Below are 22,748 nucleotides of genomic sequence, written 5' to 3' on the forward strand. Positions count from 1 at the left end.
ATTGTCTGCCTCCCCAGCAACCCCCCTGTCACTGCACGCAATAGGTACTCAATTTAATAAAAAATCTGAGGAGTTCCCAGTGTGGCGCAGCAGATGAAGGATCCGACGCTGTCCCTGCAGCGGCTAGGGTCACTGCAGAGTCGAGGGCTCTACCCTTGGCCATATTGAAGGGAGAGCGGGGAGATAGGACAGAGCTGTCCCCCTGCGGCTTCCAGCTCACCCACAGCTCACTGGGACAAGGTCGAGGTTGTGATGTCTCCTGCATTCCTCTGGGTCCAAAGTAAGTGCTCAAAACACACTTGGTGAATTGAATGGAATGTCATCGGAGGCCCGAGAGCCCTGGCCTCACTCCTGGGAAGTGGCACTCACAGAACTCAGTGTGAGGGTCTGGTGGGAGGGCTTTGGCCCGGAGACACTGGCAGAAATGCTCAAACAGGTGGTGCGCTGGCACTTCCGGAAGCTTTCCAAGCTCCCTCACGAGGAAAGCTTTCACTAGGCTTCAGCCTGAGGACCTGGGTTCAGGAAAACAGCTGGCTCTGCTGCCAGCACCATTAAGTGGTGATTTTATTGGGCTACCTGGTCTGTGGAGAAGGAAATGGGCTATAGACGAAGAAATTAGCATCCTAAAAGGAGAAAATCTGTAAAGCAGAAAAGGACCCAGAGACCAGAGCCCCAGTCCTGCCTTTTACACTGAGTGCCCAGAGAGGGGAAGCGTGGGCCCCACCCGCTAACTGTCAGCAGTGAAGCAAACACGAATGGGAAGTGAGTCCTGATCCACATTCCCAGCTCTCCCGCTCCCGCAGCCTCTCCCCAGGTGGTCCCTCTGCCTTCAACCTGCAGACAGACAGACCTCTCAGCCTTTTCTGTCCGTCCTGCATGTGTACCACGAAGACCCAGAGCAGCCAAACCGGGACTTGCACGCGTCCAGAGCTGTTTTGGCGGCTTTCAGGTGCCAGTGGTCACAGACTGCATCGGGGCTAATGCAAAAGGCCCCTGCGACGCTCACACTGTCCCTGCCAGGCCCAGTGCCTGAGAAGCAGACCCTCTGCCCACAGAGCGGCCCTGACTTTGTGCGCCAAAGGGAGGCAGGAGCTGTCTCTGGTGTCAGACTCGCCCCCAGGAGGAGGGAAAGGGAATCGGGGCAGAGAGGTCCTGCCTTTAAATGTTCTTCTTTAAATAAACAAGAAAAGAAAGGAGAAAGATCCCAGGGGAAAAAACTAGCAAAGTCTGGAAATTGCACTGAGATTGCAGCCTAGCTGCTTTGCAGACTCTGCTGCGTTCATTTGGTCAAAAGACGACAGAGGGAACGAGGCTGCCGCCCAGCCTGGCCTCCAAACAATCTAGCAAGTGAGACCCAGCCAGGAGAAGGAGCCGGTGAGGAAGTGAGGCTGCTGGCGGGCAATTGTCATGGGTTTGGTCCGGCTGATGCCAAGCCCAAGAGATGGCTGATTTGGCCCCAAGACCTGTGCCAGCTCACAGGGGACACAGCCGACTGAGGCCCAGGAACGCACTGGTGTGTGTTTGTGCCAGTGTTAACTCCGGGGCCGGGCGGGTCCCCACAACACTGCACTGGGGAGGGTGGTGTTTGCACAGCAGAAACTGGCATATGGGCCCAACAGAAACCCCCTGAGAGTGGGGAGGGCTGCCCCCTAAGAATCACTCTCTGGTGGTTTTGCTTGGTTTCAGAACCTGTGGCTGAGGCAGAAGGACCACAGGGCCCTGGCTGTGTTTCTTTTTCTGCTCCCAGCTGCTTCTGTCTCTCTCTCAGGCCCCTGGACACAAAACAGCTGAGCAGATAAACAAGTCACCAGCTGCTCCCTCCCCCACGACACCACGGTTGGTCCCCAAGTCCCACCCCTTCTTGCCTCCATTCCTCCCAGAAGCCAAACTTCCCGCAGAAGCAGCTGCAGCTGAACAGCCCCTCCTGACACAACCCCATCCCGTTCCCCCTCCAGGACCTGACGGGGAGGGAGGAGCACATGGAGGAGCCCTGGCTCCCCCCACCCCCCGCCCCGCTTCAGCCATTTCAAACAAAACAGTTGTGCTCCTGAAAGTAATCTTGGAGCCCTGGGGTCCCCGAGGAAAAGGTTTATGGCACCGCAGCAGCCCTGGAGACAATGGGGTCTGGCCGCTTGGCCGGGCCCCTCTGCCAAGCCCAGGGAAGCTGCAAGGAAGGAGTTAATCTGAGCAGAGGCCAAGAGGGCCCCCCATCCAGACCGCAGGGGAGGGAGCCCTGGGATGGAGGGAGGCCAGGAGGCCAAGGCCCAGCTTAAACCCTGAAGAAAGGCCACCGTTCTGGTAGCTGGCAGCATGCGCGCACACGCGCACGCACGCCGCACCACCACACACACACACACACACTCTCATTAACAAAATAAAGGTTGTCATGACAGACTCTGGGTTGGTCTGTTTAACAAGTCCCCAGCGCCCATGGCAGGCACCACTGAAGGCCTCATCCTAAGAGACCTGGGGGAGGCCTGCGCTGGTGGTGGGGAGCCCCCAGGGGTTTCCTCTGCAATCCAGAGTTTCGCTTTGGATTACTCCTGGCTTACCTGCGTTCTGAGAAGCTGAACACATGGTAGCTAGAAAGACGCACCAGCTCGTCTTCACTTTCGGGGTCCCCTTCTGCTCGGAGGTCTGTCTGCTGTTCTGCTCACAAGGCAGGGAGTGGACTTGCTTCAGGAAAACAAGCTGCCTTCCCCTTGCCAACTGCTCAGATTTGTCCGCACAGCCCAACACCTCTCTGCAGGAAGAAGCGGGAGTGCTGGACTGCGTGGCTTGGAGGGGCTTGAAACGTGATGGATGGCTGTGTGACCTTGGACATGTTACACAACCTCTCTGAGCCTCAGTGCTCCTACTGGTAGAGTGGAAATACTATCTACCTTACAGATTTTATTTTCCAGGTGTGACTAAGTGAAGAGGCCAAATTAAGGTAATATATGTGTGTAAAATGCCAAGCATTCTGCTGGGGCCTCACCTTGTGCTCAATAAAATTGTTACCTTTTTTGTATTTTTGAGGAGGCAAGATAGAAGTACCATATAGAAAGTGGACAGTGGCAGTGGAGGAATTATGGCTGCCAAACCTGGTGCCCTTGAGGTCCATGTAGGCCGAAGTGTTGGTGGGGGAAGGGTCGTCCCTCCTTGTGTCAGGGGGGCGGTGGGGGGGCAGGGTCCTCAGCCAGCATGACTGACATTCGGGGCCAAGCAATTCCTTGTAATGGGCTCCCAGTTACAACAATCAAAATGTCTCCTGGAATTCCTTTCATGGCTCAGTGGAAATGAATCTGACTAGCAATCATGAGGATGCAGGTTCGATCCCTGGCCTCACTCAGTGGGTTCAGGATCCAGCGTTGCTGTGAGTTGTGGTGTATGTAGCAGACATGGCTTGGATCTGGCATTGCTGTGGTGTAGGCTGGCAGCTACAGCTCCAATTCGACTCCTAGCCTGGGAACCTCCATATGCCATGGGTGTGGCCCCAAAAAGACAAAAAAAAAAAATGTCTCCAGAGCTAGTCTGGTGTCCACAGGACCACTGGCGGTGGGGGGTGGGGAGTTTGAACCACGAGTCACAGGAGGGAGTCAGCAAGGTCAGCAGGATGGTCCCCAAACCTCCCTTCAGTGAGAGTGTCTCAGACAACTCAGACCCTGGTGAGAGGAAGCAGCAGACCTGCTTCCCACAGCTGGACCCCCACCTGCCCTTGAGGGACCCCCCACTTCTGGACCTGTGTCTCACCTTAGCAGAACTAAGGTGAGCTTTCTTAATAAAGGGGAAGACACCTCGAGTAGCAGGAGTTAGCGCTGTTCCCTTTGTCTGAGAGGAGCCCCCTTGTCCTTGTGGCTGTGGGTCCTACTGCGGACACTGCCAGTGTGTCCAAACCAACTGCTGATAGGCATCGTGAAGGTCCACTATCCCCACAAAAGTTATCTCAGAATCCCCGACAGGACGCTGGAGGAAGCTTTTCTCATTCCTTCCAGGGCTTCACAGAAAGACAGTCCCAAAGGCCTCACACTCTCCCAGGGCCTGAGTTAGGAGACTGGCTCACCTCTAGGAGCCCTGGGGCAAGACTCTTGTCAGTTTCTTCATCTGTAAAATGGGCACAATAATAGCTCTCAGGTCACAGGTAACTGTCAGAGTTACAGAAGCTTACAGGTAGGAGTTAGCGAGGTGCTTGGCACATAATTAAGTGCAAAAAAACTTGATGGCAGTAAACCCTTACAGGGGACTCTGCCCCCCACCCCCACCCCCAGCAGGTGGAGGTGAGGTTAGGGGTCACAGGGCCTTGGGGGATGGGTGTGAAACAATGGGGGGCATCTGGCCCTGGCCGGGACAAGGGTCAGTGGACAGGGGTGTCCATGCTGAATCTGGAAGCAGGGCCCGTGGGCAGCTCAGAGCAGTAGCTGCAGTAGGAAGGGAACACTTTCCATCAGACACCCTGTTCCCTTTTTGACCAACCACCAGGCGGCTCAGATGTCACAGCATTTCCTGTTGCTATCATGCCCTCCTCCTGGGCTCCCCTGACAGCCTGGACCTGAACCACTGAGCTGGCTCTGGTTTCCTGGTGCCCCATCACCACCTGTAAACGGCCTTGAATCCCTTTTGAACTCTGGTGGCAGGAAAATAGAAAATAAATGAACTGTAAATACAAGAGAAGGCAGACCCTGTTGGGCAGTGAATCTGGAGCTGGATCAGCGGCTGAGACCCTGAGGGACGTGAGGGGAGCTCCTCCACGAGGCCCCAGGACCCTGTGGACCCCCGTCTTGACTGTCAGCTGCTCCCAGCACCTCCTCCCTGGCAGGGCTCTGTGGCCCCAGAAGCAGCCTCCCCGACATCTGGGCTTTGGCCCAGAGGCTGAGATTCAGCTGGACAAGGCTGACGGGCCTTATGCGCCTCCTTCCTCCGGCGTCAGTCGGGGACATTCACTGAGTGAGAAGGAAAGGACTGCTCCTCAGCCGACATGGCCTTTGCTCGCGGTTTCTCAACGTGTTGTTTGCCCCTTCTCCTCTGAGGTGGGAGCAGCAGCGCCCGCCAGGCAGGGAAGCGGGCTCTTGAGGGCGGGCGGGGGATGGGGGTGCGGGTCTCCCCCTCCCTCTCCCGCCCCTGCCTCCCAGAAAAGTCTCCCTAGATCCTCGGCTTCTCCTCTGCGCGGGATCACTGCTCAGGGCCATCCAGGCTGCTGCTCCACGGAGGCAGAAGCGTCCAGGCCCTCTCTCTTCTGAGTGCCAGGGATCCTCTCTCAGGACTCTGAGGGCCCGATGGCCTTGGAGAGGTGGGGGCAGCTCAGGCGTGCCCTCCCCTGTCAGATACACTTGGCCGCAAACAGGACATACTTAGGGAATTAGAAAAGATCAAAATATTTAAAAACATTTTTTTAATTTAATTTTCTTTTCAGGGCCGCAGGTGTGGCATAAGGAGGTTCCCAGGCTAGGGGTTGAGTCGGAGCTGCAGCCGCCAGCCTATACCACAGCCACAGCAATGTGGGATCCGAGACACACCTGTGATCTACACCACAGCTCACTGTAACGCCAGATCCTTAACCCACTGAGTGAAGCCAGGGATGAACCTGCATCCTCACAGACAATATGTTGGGTTCTTTATTTTATTTTATTTTATCTTTTTGTCTTTTTATTTATTTATTTATTTATTTTTGTCTTTTGGGGGCCGCACCCAGGGCATATGGAGGTTCCCAGGCTACGGGTCTAATCAGAGCTACAGCTACTAGCCTACGCCAGAGCCACAGCAATGTAGGATCTGAGCCGCATCTTTGACCTACACCACAGCTCACAGCAACGTCGTATTCTTAACTATGTCGGGTTCTTAACTGGCTGAGCCACAATGGGAACTCCAAAAAGATCCAAATATGCACTTGGGCTGCGGGAGTTCTAGTGCACACAGCTCTGCCCCGGGCGGCTGGACAGAGGCACAGCAGGCTTCCTGTGAAGGAAGCCCCTCCCACCACCCATGGACACGGCAGGCCGCGGGCTCCTAAGTGTCCCATGCTCAGTCCTAGCATCAAAGGAAACAGGGTCACACATGTCACCAGGAATGCCCCAGCCTGCATGAAGCCAGGGCCTAAGCTGGGCTCAGACCAGGCCCCTGGGAACCCCGCCAGGCCCCCTGTGCTCACCTTGGGAGCAGCTCTGCTGTGGGAGCAGCAGGCAACCTCCCAGGATTCAGAGAAATGACTTCCCAGAATGTCACCAGCTGCAGACACCCTGTCATAAACCATCCCAGCTCTAAGCCGAGGGCTTTCCCCACTCCCTCTTAGCTACTCATTACCCTGCTTAATTAGGCCAGGGAAGGCTCTTGCAAAGGACACTCTCGGCAGGAGGCCAGGCTGGAGGAGAGATTCCAGCAGCTCCACTTCCTGAGGCTCAAGCGGGGGCTGAGTCCCGGGTCCACATTTGCTCCCAGGCTCTTGGGAGCTGGGGCTGCTCTGGTTTCCGGAACAGAACTGGATCTGAGAGCTTGAAATGCCTGCTTGCCCACCCCCACCCGACCTCACATGCCCCTCGGCAAGAGCTAGGCACCTCTGGAACCACCTATGGGGTCCCGTCCCTGACAGAATCACAGCCAAAGACACAGCCCGAGAACACCTTCCATTCCCAGCCGGCCCCAACCTTGGCCCTGAGCTGCTGTGGTCCATCCACGTGGGGCAGGCGAGGCCACCCCCGCAAGATGGCACAAGATGCCTCTGTGTCTGAGCACAGGCACCTGGCCTGCTCTGAAGTTGCATGTGCCTCTGCTATGGCCAGGGCATATGTGCAGGTGGGCGGTTGTGAAGGGGAGTGCACTGTCCAAGGGCTGCCCTGTTCAGGGGGTGCATGTCCAGGAGGTGCATGTCCAGGGAGTGCATTGTCCAGGGGGCACACTGTCCAGGGGCTGTACTGTCCAGGGGTGCATTCCAGAGGCTGCACTGTCCCGGGGTACACTATCCAGGGGGTGCCTTCCAAGGAGTGCACTGTCCAGGGGCTGCATGCTCCAGAGCGTGCGCTGTCCCAGGGGTGCATTCCAGGGGGTGCACGTCCAGGGGGTGCACTGTCCAGGGGCTAAGAGCACAGATTTATTGATTCCTTCTGTGATCTTGGGTAAGCTGTTCCATTTTCTGGGCCTCAGTTTCCACAGAGACAGTAACCAGATTTCTGGGAGGCCCCCCGTGGCAGAAGCAGGCCAAAGCTCAGGAGGCTGCAGCTGGCGTCTGACCTCTGACAGTGGCTGGGGGCTTTACCATGGAGCCAGGGAGGAGGTCTGAGTCACTGCCCTCCCACACCCCCACTTTTCTTTGAGGGGAGCTTGAGGAAGAGAGACGAATGTTAATGAGCGCCCACTCTCCATGGGGGTCTCGTATTAACTTTTTTTCACATAACCCCTTAATTATCTGTTGAGGCTCAGATACGGAGGAGTAAACTGAGGCCCAGAGAGGGTAGGAAAACAGTATGGAGATTCCTCAGAAAACTAAAGATAAAACTACCACTTGATCCAGCAATCCCTCTCCTGGGCATTTATCCAGAGAAAACCATGACTCGAAAAGACACATGTTCATTGCAGCACTATTTTCGATATCCAAGACATGGAAACAACCTAAATGTCCATCGACAGAGGAGTGGATCAAGAAGATGTGGTACATATACACAATGGAATATTACTCAGCCATTAAAAGGAATGAAATACCAGCATTTTTAGCAACATGGATGGACCTAGAAATTATCATGCTGAGTGAAGTCAGCCATACAATGAGACACCAACATCAAATGCTTTCACTGACCTGTGGAATCTGAAAAAAGGACAGACTGAACTTCTTTGCAGAACAGATGCTGACTCACAGACTTTGAAAAACTTAAGGTCTCCGGAGGAGAGAATTTGGGGGGTGGGGGGATATGCTTGGGTTGTGGGATGGAAATCCTGTGAAATTGGACTGTGATGATCATTATACAACTACAGATGTGATAAATTCATTTGAGTAATAAAAAAATAAAATATATTAAAAAAATACAGTTTTAAGCCCACGTGACTGACGAAAGCCTTTGAGAAAACCATCGCAAAAACAAGAAATTTCTCATGTTGAAGATTTTGGTGGGAGTTCCTATTGTGGTGCAGCGGAAACGAATCTGACTAGTATCCATGAAGATGAGGGTTTGGTCCATGGCCTTGCTCAGTGGATCGAAGATCCAGTGTTGCCATGAGCTGTGGTGTAGGTCGCAGAACATGGCCGAGTTGCTGTGGCTGTGGTGTAGGTTGGCAGCTGTAGCTCCGATTTAGTCCCTAGTGTGGGAACTTCCATATGCCGTGGGCGCAGCCCTAAAATCAAAGCAAAACAAAACAAAAAAGATTTCAGAGACCTTTCAAAATGCCTTCTTCATATTTCTCCTCGTAAAGACAAGGTGTGGGCTTTGCCTGGTGTGGCTGAGCTTCAGGACCAGCGTGGAAACCCAGTTGGAGCTCAGGCAGGCACGTCCCACAGAAAGGCCTCCAAGACTCCCACCCAGAGGGGCACCCACTTCCTCTGAAGCCTTGCCCTCCACGTGCTCCCAAGTCCCTCCTCTGTGGCTCTTTTACCCTAAGGCGGGAAATCTCCAGGCACAGGGCACAGAGCTGCCGCGACAAGTGCATGTGGGCAGAACACAGATGCCCGTGAATTTGGACACGTCTCAGAGCCTCGACTTCCAGAATCACAGAATGAGGTAAGAATGCCAATCTTCTTCCTTTCTTCTTCTTTTTTTTTTCTCTTTGGTCTTTTTAGGGTCGCACCCTCGGCATATGGAAGTGCCCAGGCTGGGGTCGAATCAGAGCTGTAGCTGCTGGCCTACACCAGCCACAGTCACATCAACAGGGCCACGTCTGCAACTTACACCACAGCTCACGGGAATGCGGGATCCTTAACCCACTGAGCAAGGCCAGGGATTGCCCTCATGTACTCATGGATCCTAATCGGGTTTGTTACCTATGAGCCAGGACGGGAACTCCCAAGAATGCCAATCTTGCAGGACATGTGTGAAGATTACTTAGAAGATGTAGCTGAACACACCTGGCAGATCACACTGCCGGGGATGGTCACTATCACAGATAAGCGTAGTATTGGTCTGACCTGGTGTCACACCCCGGCTGGCGCCCTGTCTCACCCTACTCAGGCCATCCCAGAGGCACTCCCTTCCTCTGGAACCCTGGATGTGCTGTTTGGGTCTTGGGACTAAAGGCTCGCTCGGAAGCCTGGGAGCCTGTCTGGTGTCCCAGGCTTCTGACTGACTGGTCACATCTCCTTTCTGAAGATTTTCTGAAGTGGATGCCCTTGCCTCTCTAACATGCTCCCTAATGGCCTCCTCTGTGGCCTCCTAAATCAAACCACCAGGCCTTCAGAACCAGCCCCCCCATTTCCTGTCTCCGGGGTCAGGACGAGCTCCATGTGCCCTGGTCCTGGCTCCAAGGACGCAGAGTGCTCACACACGGGCGGGTGCTGGTCATGGGTTCAGGGCCCCTGATTTGGCAACCCCCAAAGGCACCATGTCTCTGGGCCGTGCCCTGCCACTGCTCTGTAAGACTGCTGGAACCTGGCGCTCTAAAACTGGGCCTGGGGGATCCCTGGGCAGGTGGGCGGCGTGTCCTCTCCATGATTTTACAGGAGTAGGACCCGGAAAGCAGACACAAATCCAGGTGAGGGTCGGTCTTGAGGAGGACGCAGAGGGGCACTCTCTCTGTGACGGAAGGGGCCCAATGAGGTGAGGTTGTCTCGGCAGCTGGCCAGCCTGCAGGGAAGGAGCCCTGGTGGACAGCTGGTGTTGGGCCCATTGTGATCGCCGCTCCTGAACCAGGACCTTCTGCCCCTGAGCCTCATGTGCAAGCCTGGGTGATGAGGGCCCCTTTGACAAGAATTCACATGGGCACACGCGACCTATGGAGACACCCCCCCTCACCCCCCGCCCCGGGTTATTGAGAGGGATTGGTGAGCCTAGAACGTGACCTGTGCAGCGTGCAGCTTGTGCTCAAGAAATGGGTGAAACCGTGCTGAGAAATGGATGCCAGAGAGAAAAAGAAATCTACCGTGTGGACATGGCATGAAACAGCATGCAAATATGAGACACACACAATACAGAAAACCACAAAAGGAAAGTATTTACAGGCTTTTTTTTTTAAGAGAACTTTTTCATAAGTGAATAATTTACTTTTACTTGAGTCCTTCCCCCTGATGATCTGAAACAGCTTGGTAGGCAACTGTGGTCGTCACTTTACAAAACGGGCAATACATGTTATTAATAATCCAAATTGGATTTATTGCACAGGACGTCTTGTGGCTGTGGGTCCAGCCTTTGCAGGGCTACAATCCCATGTGAAGAAGAGGGGAAGGACTCCCCTGGTGGCACAGTGGGTTAAGGATCTGGCATTGTCACTGCTGTGGTGCAGGTTCGATCTCTGGCCCGGGAAATTCCACATGCCCTGTGCACAGCCAAAAAAAGAAAAAAGAAGAGATATCAGTGGACTGGGGCTCATATAAATAGGCAAGAAAGTAAAGGCTCCGTTACCCTGCAGTTACATGGTGGGTGAGCACCCGGTTCCCCTCTGCAGTCTCTCAGGAAAATAGCCTCATTTTCAGGGAGGGAGGCACTGTTCTGAGAGCAGAAGTGTTCGGGGGACCACGCTGGGTGGTGGTGGTGGGTGCTCAGCAGGGACAAGGGGCCAGTGAGCCGAAGGCCATCACTACAAACATGCAAACACAACCAATGAGACAGGATGAGGCGTGACGGTCAAGCTGCATGTCCAGTCAGACCTGGTCAAGAACCCTATAAATCGCAAAGGGAAATACAATAGCCTGTAATAATCCATAAGGAAAATAATCTGGAAAAAGAATATACACATATGAATAACTGAATCACTGTGCAGTTGTAGTTCCTGTTGTGGTGAAGCGGAAATGAATCTGACTAGTGTCCATGAGGATACTGGTTCGATCCCTGGCCTCCCTCAGTGGGTTAAGGATCTGGTGTTGCGATGAGCTGTGGTGTAGGTCACGGATGTGGCTGGCTTGGTTGTTGCTGTGGCATAGGTCTGCAGCTGTAACTCCGATTCAACCCCTAGCCTGGGAACCTCCATATGCTGGGGGTGTGGCCCTAAAAAGCAAAAAAAAAAAAAAAGGAATTCCCACTGTGGCTCATCAGTAACAAACCCAACTAGGATCATGAGGATGTGGGCTGAGCAGCACCCTGCCAGGCAGTCCTGAGAAGGAGAACAGTGCTTACCAATTCTTGGGACGGGCCTCACTCCTGGCTCTTCTCTGAAACGCCCTCCCTTGAGCAGGTGACCCAGACACCTGCCCGCCCCTGCGAGGACAGCTTCCTTTCTTCACATCCAGGCGTTCAGGTACTTTTAATCTCAACTCACAGTAAGGAATACATTTTACCGGAGTTTTTGTTGTGTCTCATCAAGTTGAGGACATGATGTTGCCTCTGAGGATGCAGGCTGGATCCCTGGCCTCATTCAGTGGGCTAAGGATCCGGCATCGCTGCAGCTGCAGTATATATAATCTTTGGCCTGAGGAACTTCCGTATGCCATGGGATGGCCAAAAAAGAAAACAGAAAAACAAAAACAAAAAATATAAAAGTGCTGGTTGAAACCCACTTAGCAGCTCCCATGACCAGCTACCAAGCCAGGAATCATAGTCGGAAATGTACATCTCTGACATCTAAGGGGCAAACAGGGGTTTCCTCCCAGATGCACCTGAGTTATTGGCTTGCAAGCCGACTCCAAGTCCTGGAGCCTCAAAGGCACAGATGCTGCCCTCAAAATTCTGACTACTTGATGGAGAAAAGAAAATAAGCAATGACAGCATGGAATCCTGTGTCTAACAGGTGAGTCTTCACAAAGGAGAGGGTGCAACTTGGATAATTGATGGGGAAGCTTTGGGGGCAGATGAAGCTTGGTGATGAGGCCAGAAGGTTGCAGGGAAACTGCTTTCAAGACTGTGGCTCATAGGGGCATAGGTTTACCTCTTGGGAGGTAGGTGGTCATGCCAGATTGTAAGTAAGGGGGGGTTGGTGGTCAGATTTGCATTTTTGAATGAACCCAGATATGCAAATTAAAAAGGGGCAGAAACAGCCACTAAGCAAGACTGTATCTGTGGACAAGTGAACCAGTATTGGAAATGTCAGAGCTTCCCAGTGGAAGGAAACAACTGTGGGACGTCACAGGGGTCTCGAGGGAAACAGACTGATCAATTCCTTACTGATCACCCAGCGCCATGGGTGTTCCAAGCCCTGAAAGCAGACAGTGGTTGGGGTGATGCAGACTCATGGGAGGGTTTCTCCTACGGTTCACGTTTACATCAGGAAATCCAAGAGAGGCCCAGGCACCTGCTCCAGGGCCGGAAGGCAAAGCTTGCCTACTAGAAGGATGGATAAGAAGCCATGTCCTACAGGCCCAGCATGATTCACTGTAACCCTTTTTTTTTTTTTTTAATTTTATGGCCATACCCTTGGCAAATGGAAGTTCCCAGGCTAGGGATTAAACCTGAGCTGTAGCCACGACCTACACAGCAGCTGCAACAACGCCAGATCATTTAACCCACTGTGCCAGGCCGGGGACCGAACCCACACCTCTGCAGTGACCCGAGCTGCTGCAGTTGGATTTTTTTCTTTTTTCTTTTGTCTCTATAGGGCCACACCCATGGCACATAGAAGTCCTCAGTCTAGGGGTCGAATTAGGGCTACAGATGCCGGCCACAGCCACAGCAAGGCATGGTCTGAGCTGCATCTTTGACATACACCACAGTTTACGGCAAAGTTGGATCCTTGACCTGCTGAGCGGGGCATGTCCTGATGGATGCTAGTCAGGTTCATTACCACTGAGAAACAATGGGAACTCCCGGGATTTTCCTTTATTCACACATCATCCTTTCTTTGGGGCAACTGCCCCGCCCCACTTCCCCCAGTTCATCTCAAGGCACTTGACCCTCCCAAACCCATCAGTTGCTCCCTCCTTGATTTCTTTTTTTTCTTTTGGCCACACTTTCTCAGCATGTGGAAATTCCCAGGACAGGGACCAAACCCCAGTCACAGCAGTGACCCGAACCTCTGAAGTGACCATGCCCAGTCCTTAACCTGCTGCACCACAAGAGAACTCCTTGAAATTTAAATGCTGAGCAGAAGGCGTTCCCGTCGTGGCTCAGTGGTTAACAAATCCGACTTGGAACCATGAGGTTGAAGGTTCAATCCCTGGCCTTGCTCAGTGGTTAAGGATCCGGCCTTGCTGTGAGCTGTGGTGTAGGTTGAAGACGAGGCTCAGATTCGGCATTGCTGTGGCTCTGGTGTAGGCCGGTGGCTACAGCTCCGATTAGACCCTAGCCTGGGAACCTCCATATGCCAGAGGAGCAGCCCTAGAAAAGGCAAAATAAATAAATAAATAAGTGGCAAGCAGAAAAAGATGGTGTGAAGCCCAGTGGGAACCAGTGCCCCAGAGCTGCCTAAATGCCAGGACTCCTTTCAAAGCTGGGTGGCTGGATCCTTTCCTTGGTTCTGCGAGAGCTTCTCCTAATGCCCCTCCCCCTCCCCCCTCCAGTTAGGATCCACCTCCCTTGCTTATAGACAAAGCATCCTGGTACAAAAAACTTCAACTTTGCCAAAAAGGAAAAAGTAAAGACTAAGAATACGCATAATATAAATGTTTGGCTTCTGTCACATGTATGCATGCATGTACATGTATGTAATTTTCCATTTTTAAACTACGATCCTGTAGGTTTTTAGGATTAGCAGCTAGGTTTGTTTGGTATCTTTTTTGAAACGGGGATCACTGGGAGTTCCCTGTGTCTCAGCGCACTCCGGACTCAGTATGTGCCTGGTGGATCATACCACCTGCCACTTCCGGGCTTAGTGGCCAAGTGGCCAGTGGGGTCCTGGAATGAAGTGGCCGCCTCGGCTCTCAGCCCCAGTGGAAGGGGCTGCAAGGCAGTCTGGTGTCAGTGTCAGCTCTCTCCCTCCCGTTGAGGGACTGAATTTTTTTTCCCACCTTGCCTGCAGTGCGTGAGAGTTCCCAGGCCACAGATCCATTCCATGCCCACAGCACTGACAACGCCAGACCCTTAACCCGCTGAGCGAGGCCAGGGATCGAACCTGCGTCCTCATGGATGCTAGTCAGATTCGTTTCCGATGAGCCACGATGGGAACTCCCAAAGAACACACTCTTAGCATAAAGGCACTATAATGAAAATTCTTTGTGCTTCAAACTGCTGTGTGATGTGATCACTGGGAAATTATGGACTTGTTTGGCGTCAATGCAGTTCCTCGGCTGGGAAGAGGTAAATATCTTCAGTGCTATATTTAATTGAGAGTATGAAGGATTAGAAAAATTAAAAGTCTGTTTGATCATTTACAACACTCCCCCATATATACACAAGATACGTGCAGAGAGTGGAGGAAAACGGGGAATGTTCCATCAACAATCAGACCCTGCACTTTACTCTGCAGAAGTACGGTCCGTGCAAATGCAGGTCTTGATATTTTGGTCAATGACATAAAAAACAACAAAAAAGAGGGACTGCAATTCTACTTTTTTTAATTTATCTTTTAAAATTTTTTTATTTTTATGGCCACACCCCCAGCATATGGAGGTTCCCAGGCTAGGGGTTGAATCGGAGCCACAGCTGCGGCCTATACCACAGTCACAGCAGTGTGGGATCTGAGCCCCAACTGCGACCTACACTGCAGCTCAAGGCAACACCAGATCCTTAATCCACTGAGGGAGGCCAGGGATCTAACCCACATCCTCTCAGAAACTGTGGTGGGTTCTTAACCCGCTGAGCCACAGTGGGAACTCTAGGACTGCAACTCTTCTGAAGTGTGGAAATACGTGCCATCGCAGCTGCTGCTGATGGGAAAGACGCAATTAACCTTCACACAGAAAACCAGAAGCTAATGTTCCTCATAAGGAAGATCAGCTGAGTCTTAAAATTTGATGGGCAGGGGAGTTCCCGTTGTGGCTCAGTGGTTAATGAATCCGACTAGGAACCATCTGACTAGGCCTCGCTCAGTGGGTTAAGGATCCAGCGCTGCTGGGACCTCTGATGTAGGTTGCAGACGCGGCTCGGATCCCGCATTGCTGTGGCTGTGGCTGTGGCGTAGGCCGGCGGCTAGAGCTCTGATTAACCCCTAGCCTGGGAACCTCCATATGCCGCAGGTGCAGCTCTAGAAAAAGATTAAAAAAAAAAAAAAATTTAATGGCGAATTGGGGGTCAGAAGGCCTGTTTTTTTGTTTTTGTTTTTTTCCCAGTTCACATGCTGCCCCTTACCAGCTGTGCGGCCTTGGTAATAGGACTGAGACTCTTTACATCCAATTAGAAAACAGGAGCAAAGCATGGACTTGGGGTGGGGTGCCTGTCACAGGAGAAGCGGAGAAGCATGTGGGCCGGTGGGCAGGAGGTCTGCCTGCATTCTGGCTCCAGGCCCCACTCGCTTCTCACCTTCCTGGGCCTGGGTCTTCGACCACCAGATGGGGAGGCAATGTCTCCTAGCGCTGTTGGGATTATTAAAATAAAGCAGTGTAATTAAGGCACTTAGCACTGTGTGTACACTTAAAAAATGCTACTTCCTTTTCCTTCTAATTTTTTTGGTTAGAACTTGAAATGCACCTATTTGACTTTATCCAACCCAATTGAATTTTTTTTTTTTGCTTTTCAGGGCCATACTTGTGGCACACGGAATTTCCTGGGCTAGGGGTCGAATCGGAGCTGCAGCTACTGGTGTACAACACAGCCACAGCAACTCGGAATCAGAGCCAAATCTGTGACCTACACCACAGCTCATGGCAACGCTGGATCCTTAACCCACTGAGCAAGGCCAGGGATCGAACCAAATCCTCATGGATGCTAGTAGTATTTGTTACCCCTGAGCCACAATGAAAACTCCAAAAAGTATTTTTAAAAAATATATGAAAGATAAGTGAAAGTGGAAGGCAAGATCAAGGAGAGGCAGGCACTTAGGGCCCTTGCCCCCGCAGCACAGCTGCAGGGAGGGAGTTTATCACCCAGGTGACCAGGCTCCAGCACTCAGGAGGCACCCAAAGGGTTAAAGGGCACAGCCATTTTGTTGCAAAAGGAGGGCGTTTGGGCCCTGGCTGCTGCAACTAGAGGGACTGTAGGATGATGGGAGACCAAGTTCCCCAAAGCTGCACGGCCTCTAGAAACCCTGTATTTCACAGCTTCTCCCTAAACACATTTGCCCTGGAGAATTCTTTGGCTTTTCTGCAGCAGAATTGAGGAATGGGGACAGCTAGAAATAGAGAATTGACAGGGCAGAAAATCCATAAACAACTATGTCTCTGCAATTAATACCAATACGGAGATGTGGACAGACCCTGGGGTGTGGCCGGCACAAAACAACAGAGGTGAAGAGGCGGCCCTAGTGCAAGAAGGTAACACCATCTCTCTCTCTCCTCTCTTCTTTTTTTTTTTTTTTTTTTTTTTTTTGCCACGCCTGTGGCACAGGGAAGTTCTTGGGTCAGGGGTGGAATCTGAGGGCTGTGGAAAGGATGGATCCTTAACCCACTGTGCCGGCCAGGAGGACCTCCGCTCTCCTCAACTCTTCCGGTAGCTCATTTGAGTCACCTTGAAAAAGTCAGCAGTGGCTGTTACTACCATGAAATTGACCCTATCCTCTTTGGGAGAAAATAAGCCAACTAGAACTCCAAAATACTGCAAAGTCAAAAAAGCTCTGGCGTTTCCGCTGTGGTGCAGCAGGATTGAGGATCTGGCGTTTCTGTGGTGGTACGGGTTTGATCCCTGGCCAGGCACAAGGGCTTAAGGATGCCGTCCAAATCAGTTTCAGATCTAAAAATCTTCTGATTCTATAATCAATCAAGTCTGCCGAACTACTTTTTCCTCACCCCTCCTGAGGCATAATTGACAAAGAAAATTTGTATGCACTGAAGGAATACGACATGATGATCGAGGTGCAAGTGGAATCTGCCAGCTCACCTTTATTCCATGTGTGTGGTGGGGACGCCCTGGTTCTACTCGGAGCAAAGCGCAAATGTGCATGGCATGTTATTACCCAGGGTCACTATGCTGAGTGTGACAGCCTCACGTAAAACTCTAAGTTTATTGAAACTGAGCTTAATATGGTTATGGCTAAATTATTTTTAGGTTAAGTTCAATTCATGTGAAAGCTCTTACTGAGCCAATAGCACATCTTGGTATCTCAGAGTCCTTGCCAATGCCTGACTCAGATCCCAGCATTCAAGGTCATGGCTCAGGGCTTTCCCCAAACTGCCGTGCAGGTGCCTGTTTGCCACCTCCAGAGAACAGAAGCGACAGAATAAGGGAGAGGGGAAGCTTCTCTTCACTCCTCCCCCTCCCCCTGTCAGGCTGATCTCCTGCCCGATCCTGGTATTTGATCATTTCTTTGGAACCAGGTTAATTGCTTTTTTTTTTTGCTTGTTCAGATAACAGTCTGGTATCATTTTCAAAGGCCACATGTCTGGAAGGGAAACATAATGACATTTAATAATTTACTGGCCTCTGCCTCGGATTAATAGTTTTGGGTACTTTAATCTATGGGCCTGTAACGAGGAAGCTCTAAGTTTTAATTAGAAAAGACAGAGATATTCGTGTACTGAGAAGGGGTTAGTCGTCACTGGCAGTTTGCGAACGTGCTAATGTATAAGAACAAGAGAAAATAAATAAAAGGAAAGAGAAGTATCTGATCAAGGGAGTACTTTGTATTTTAAGTTGCTTTATTTTTAATCAAAGGGCAATTCCTAGGTGACAGGCCGGTCACTCTCTTTTAAGAGTTACCCTGGGCAGCAAAGGAAGCATCCAACTCGCCCAGTACAGGAAGCAGGTTTGAGATAAACTGTTTCTTTTGTTGATCTGGAAAATATATCAGAAAACCTGGCTGGAGAATAAATCTGTTGCTTTCTGAGGCTTTTTATGCAGATCTCCAGAAACTGATTCTGGAAGCATTTCCTTAGCCTGCAAAGCCTCAGAGAAGTAAGGAGCCCTTTTGTTTACAGGTGAACAAGCCCACCCTGATTCCAGGAGGATATTTCCCTGGCTTCTTTCCCTGCAGTCAAACCATGCGACCCCAGGATCCACGGCTTACCAGTTGTGTGACCTCCTTACAAATAGGGGTGTGCCGTTACCACTCACAAGCATGATCTGCAGCAGCAGCAGCTGTGGTTATGAAGGCCTGCCTCTCCTTCCTGTTCCTTCATCAGGACTCCAGACTGTCCTTACCTGCCCACAGCCTTCCCGATGGTCCTTGGGCACTGCTTTCTCCTCTTCCTGCAGCTTTGCCTGTGTGCCACCCCGAGAATCTTCAGTTCTGCTTCCCTCTGTTTCGTCTGCCTCACGTTGCATGAAGCCTAGTGTCCCTGCAACCTCTTTCCCAGGCTCTTCCCAGGCCCCAGTCTCTCCATGCAGGAGGGCATCCTCCACTCCTGGACCCTCAAAAGCCTCTGTGCGGTGAAGACATCTTAAACAGATATTGGATTTCTCATATTCCCTACTGGAGCTCCTGGGCCTGGTGTGTGAAGAATTCCATCCTCTGACTGATGGGTTGCTGGCAGCAGCAGGACCACTCGGGGCCGGCATTTAGAGCCTGATAAACATTTCCACATGTTGAGCTTCATGAACTGATGGTCTGGATTTGGGGCCAAGCAGGAAAATGACCACATCACTGAAGCCACTTCCCAAATTATGAGATTTAATGAGCCAAGGAAATTAAATTATTCTCTAAAGTACTTTCTGGTTTAGATTACGACTGGGTGGCAGCCGTTGCTACCACCAAATCTTTCGGAAAAATGACACACAGATAACACTGAACTTGGCTCAAAATGCTATGATTTTACTTATCCATTCACGTTTACTAAGAGTCCGCTATATGAGGAGTATTGAACCGAAGAACGGCTGGTACACAGACTTGGGTCCCTGCCCACAAAGAGTCTGCATGCGACCTGTCAGGAGGGCCAAGGCATGGAAATAAAGACTTATAATGAGGAAGCACTATGTGATAAGCAGAGTAAAAATGGTAGAAAGTTTAAAGAGTGCAAGAGGACCAAGACATCAGAAAAGTTCTCCTGGAAGAAGTGTCACATGCATTGGGCTTTGTCAGGTAAGTGAAATTTAGGATTTCAACAGCTGGCGTTGTAGAGCCCCTGGAGCTGAGTGATGTGAGCTTGAAGAAGTCAGAGGCAGAAGGCAGAGGAAGAGGGGACATGAGGTTGATGCTGGGAGCTTGAGCTGGAAAGCCTCACACACCATCATGAATTTATTTATTTATTTATTTATTTATTTATTTTAGGGCTGCCCCTGTAGCATATGGAGGTTCCCAGGCTAGGGGTTCAATCGGAGCCACAGCCACTGGTCTATGCCGCAGCCACAGCAGCTCGGGATCTAAGCCGAATCTGCTACCTATGCCACAGCTCTCGGCAATGCCAGATCCTTAACCCAATGAGGGAGGCGGGGGATCGAACCCGCATCCTTGGGCATCCAAGTTGGGTTCGTTAACCGCTGAGCCATGAAGGTAACTCTGCCATTATGAATTTAGAGTTTATAGAATGGACAGGAGGCTCCCAAGTACAAGACAGAGGCGGGTCACTGGGGTCCCAGAGGAAGGAGGAAGGATGCACTGATGCTGCATCCTGGGGCCAAGACTCCTTACCAGGAAAGGATACCCAGAGCGAGGAGGCTCATGGCTCCGTGCCACCTGCTGCACCTGCCCACCTCTCTACCAAGTCTGATCCAGCAGGACAAGAGGCTTGCACTCCAATGACAGTTCCGAAAACAAGATGCTAAATGCTTTCTGTCATCACCGCGCATCCATTAAGCCCACTCACCCCTCCGTTCAGGTGCCTGGAAAAGAGCACACATCAAACCCCGACTGTCCGCAGATAGACCTTTAACGGGAGGTCAGCATGAGCTGATGACAGGTCAGCTCGCCTCATTAGCTGAGGCCAGAAAGGTTGGGAAAGGGATGTTACACAGGGTTTAAGTGGCACAGGGAGTCCTGTGTCCCATTTCAAGTATCACAGAACCCTATCCTAGAGGACTGGTGTGGACCACTGAGCTCTGCCTTGGGTTTTTGATTCTCCCTGATGACTTTTGTGCAGAACGCAGTCTGCCTCCAGCTTGTGCGGCCTCCGCTGCTGGGGGTTTATTTCTGAGGATGCCAGGCACACAGGAGACTCTGATCTGCCTGTCTTCATGACGACCCTCAGCCTTGCCCGCCTCTCACTCATGGGTGAAAGCCCTGGTTCCTCTCGATCCTATCTGGTCATGTGTACTGACTACACTGTCTTCTATGGACGGCTCAGCCACTCCTTTCTCAATTCACTTATTTATTCATTCAACAGATACTTAAAGAGACACTGTCCTAGTTGGAGAAGAAAACGATCAAATGAATGAGTGATTTGTCAGCTGGTTAGGATCAGAAGAAGGGAAATTCGGGGGGCTGGAGAGGGAGGAGGTGGAGGAGCTACTTTAGAAAGAGGATCAGAGTAAAAGGGACATTGGAGCAAAGGCTCTGACAAAGTGAGAGGTCCACACCAGACACGTATGGGCAAGTCCTGCTCATCTCAGCCCCTCAGAGCATCTACTGCTGTGACCTGTACCAGGTGGCCTCTCAGGAAACACCAGGGCAGTGGCTACTTGAAGGTGAAGTTGGGGAATAAACTACTCACCATTACACTGGACTAGAGAAAACATTTGCTGCACAGCACTTTTCTTTAGAGGGCACTTTATTTTTGGCCTTGCCCACAGCATGTGGAAGTTTCCTAAGGATAGAAACCATGCCACAGCAGTGACCATGCCAAATCCTTAACTGCTAGGCCACCAGGGAACTCCCAGAAGGTATTTTATTAAAACCAGAAATACCCAGTATTGTCATATGGGACACAAATTTGGGCACTAATTTGAAAAAGGGTTTATTATTATATTCAAATACAGAACTCTTCTTTGCAGCAGTAAGTATTATAACAAGTTTTTTTTGGCTGTGCCCATGGCTTGTGGAAGTTCCCAGGTCACGGATTAAATCCAAGCCACAGCAGCAACCCAAGATGCTGCAGTGTCAATGCCTGATCCTTAGCCCATGGTACCACAACGGAACTCCTTGATAGAATTTTATTTTAAAAAAATTGCTCAGCAGGTTAAGGGCCCAGCGTTGTCACTGCCGGAGCTCTGGTTGCCACTGTGGTGTGGGTTTGATCCCTGGCCCAGGAATTTCCACATGCTGAGGGCTCAGCCAAAAAAAAATGTATTATTAATTTTTTTGTCTTTTTAGGGTCACACCCATGGGGAACTCCAAAAAAAAAAAAATTATCGCATTAACCAATTATTGGAATTGGTTAGAATTGTGCACCTTTTATTACATTTAAATTCCATTATAATTTTCTGCCTTGTAAAAATTATCATTCAAGTAAGCAATACATTTATAAGAACTTAAAATCAGGGAGCTCCCGTTGTGGCTCAGTGGTTAATGAACCTGACTAGCACCCATGAGGACTCAGGTTTGATCCCTGGCCTCCCTCAGTGGGTTAAGGATCCAGCATTGCTGTGAGCAGATGCGGCTTGGATCCCGCGTTGCTGAGGCCATGGCATAGGCCAGCAGCTGCAGCTCCGATTCAAGCCCTAGCCTGGGAACCTCCATATGCCGTGGGTGTGGCCCTAAAAAAGACCAAAAAAAAAAAAAAAAAAAAAAAGTAGAAAAAGAAGAAGAATTAAAAATCAGAAAGTATAAATGCAGTGAAAAATCTTCCTCCCACCATGTCAGGTTCTTAACCTGCTGTGCCACGACGGGAAATCCACAGAATTTCTTTACACATATACAATTAAGTACAAATAGTCCACCCTGCACTTTGCTGTTTAACATCTCATAATGCAGGAGTTCCCATTGTGGCTCAGCAGTAATGAACCCAACTAGTATCCATGAGGATGCAGGTTCAATACCTGGTCTCATTCAGTAGGTTAAGGATCCAGGGTTGCCGCAAGCTGCTGTGTGGGTGGCAGACCTGGCTGGCATCTGGCATTGCTGTGGCTGTGACTGTGGCCGGCAGCTGCAGATCCAATTCTACCCCAAACCTGGGAACCTCCATATGATGCAGGCGTGGCCCCCCCCAGAAAAAGTCATAATGTGCCTTGGAGGTCTTTCCACACCAGGATATGTTCTATTTACAGTTGCCTCGAATTCAATGGCATGAAAAGCCATGATTTATTTAAAGCACCCGCAGATAGACAATGGGATGTCCTGTCTTTTGTTATTAATACAAAGTGTCAATAAATAATCTGGAATGTTGATCATTTTACACATGTATGAGTGTAGCTATAGAAGAAATTCTTACAAGAAAAATAACTAGATGAGAGGAGTATGATTTTCTCATTTTTATAGATATTCCTAAATTGTCTTCCCCAGAGGTTGTACCATTTGACTGTCCTGCCAGCAAATCAATAAGAACATTGGTTCCTTTCTTTCATTCACTGCGTAAGTATTTATTGACTATCTCCTGCCTCTTAGGTACCAAGGGAAGCATGAGGTATGTAAATCAAGTAAGATGAGGCTTCTGCACAAAAGATGCTGACCCCGGGGGCAGTGGTTCTCAACTGGGGGGTGATTTCACTTCCTAGGGGACTGCTGGCAACATCTGGAGACACAGTGAAGAAATGCCTGTGTCTCGTGGGAGAGACAGACACTCACAGGTGCTATGGACACTTGTGTTCTGGGGACCCAGAGCAGCGGCTTCTGAAGTGGGGAGGAGCTGGCTTCCAGGGTGCGTCAAGGAGGAT

At 50.9% G+C, this 22,748-nt stretch overlaps 1 long non-coding RNA gene across 1 annotated transcript; it reads left to right on the forward strand.

The window, feature by feature from the left end:
• Window positions 16,099–22,656, forward strand: LOC110260860. Its single transcript, XR_002344381.1, has 3 exons — window positions 16,099–16,384; window positions 17,984–19,083; window positions 22,378–22,656. It is a non-coding gene; the product is annotated as an uncharacterized LOC110260860 (long non-coding RNA).

Source organism: Sus scrofa, chromosome 5 (genome assembly GCF_000003025.6).
Source record: "Sus scrofa isolate TJ Tabasco breed Duroc chromosome 5, Sscrofa11.1, whole genome shotgun sequence".
NCBI lineage: Eukaryota > Metazoa > Chordata > Mammalia > Artiodactyla > Suidae > Sus > Sus scrofa.